Source organism: Octopus bimaculoides, chromosome 5, assembly GCF_001194135.2.
Source record: "Octopus bimaculoides isolate UCB-OBI-ISO-001 chromosome 5, ASM119413v2, whole genome shotgun sequence".
NCBI lineage: Eukaryota > Metazoa > Mollusca > Cephalopoda > Octopoda > Octopodidae > Octopus > Octopus bimaculoides.
In genome coordinates, this window is record NC_068985.1 from 21,709,189 (window position 1) to 21,710,233 (window position 1,045).

The following is a 1,045-nucleotide window of genomic DNA, read 5'->3' on the forward strand; positions in this document are numbered from 1 at the left end:
ATGTGTCCATAGCTTGCACCGGGTACATCTTATAGAGTTACTACCTACTCCTTTTCTACATACTGAGCAGGGCCATCTACCTGAAGGGGTTTGTGTTTTATCTACCTTCCTACTTATTAGGATTTTGGTTTTAGCTAGGTTGACTCTAAGGCCCTTCAATTCTAGACCTTGCTTCCACACCTGAAACTTCTCCTCTAGTTCTGATAGTGACTCCGCAATTAGGGCAAGGTCATCAGCATAGAGGAGCTCCCAGGGGCAACCTGTCTTGAACTCCTCTGTGATTGCCTGGAGGACTATGGTAAATAATAGGGGGCTGAGGACGGAACCTTGGTGGACCCCTACCTCTACCCGGAATTCATTGCTGTACTCATTTTGTCGGACATAAGAAGCATCGAATGTGGCATGCAAGAGAGACGTTTGCGCTGGTATGATCATGTACTACAGATGGATGATGAGAGCTGTGTGAAGAAGTGCCACTCCCAAACAGTTGAGGGAATCCGGAGTAGAGGGAGACCCAGGAAGACATGGGATGAGGTGGTCAAGCATGACCTTCGAACGTTGGGCCTCACAGAGGCAATGATGAAAGACAGGAACCTCTGGAGATATGCTGTGCCTGTGAAGACCCAGCAAATAAAGTGAGTTCACGGATGTATCCTACACCAGTTTTGCATAACCAGCCCTAGCTCATTCAAAAGTACCTTAGATTGTAGGGTGACCTGCTGTGGTTGTGGAGACCTATTGAGTCAAGTACATCAACATCAAAATGAAAATCAAATGGAAATTGTAGTTGTGATACCCGTGCTGGTGGCACGTAAAAAGCACCATCCGAACGTGGCTGATGCCAGCACTGCCTTGATGGGCTTCCGTGCTGGTGGCACATATAAAGCACCATCCGATCATGGCCGTTACCAGCCTTCTCTGGCCCTTGTAAAAAGCATGTAAAAAGCACCCACAACACTCATAGAGTGGTTGGTGTTAGGAAGGGCATCCAGCTGTAGAAACACTGCCAGATCAGACTGGAGCCTGGTGCAGCCTCCTGGCTTCT

General features: G+C 48.1%; 1 protein-coding gene across 3 annotated transcripts in view; it reads right to left on the reverse strand.

Annotated features, from left to right (window-relative positions):
• Positions 1 to 1,045, reverse strand: part of LOC106875791 (peroxisomal ATPase PEX1) — a 49,431-nt gene that overhangs the window by 14,003 nt on the left and 34,383 nt on the right. The window lies entirely within an intron of this gene.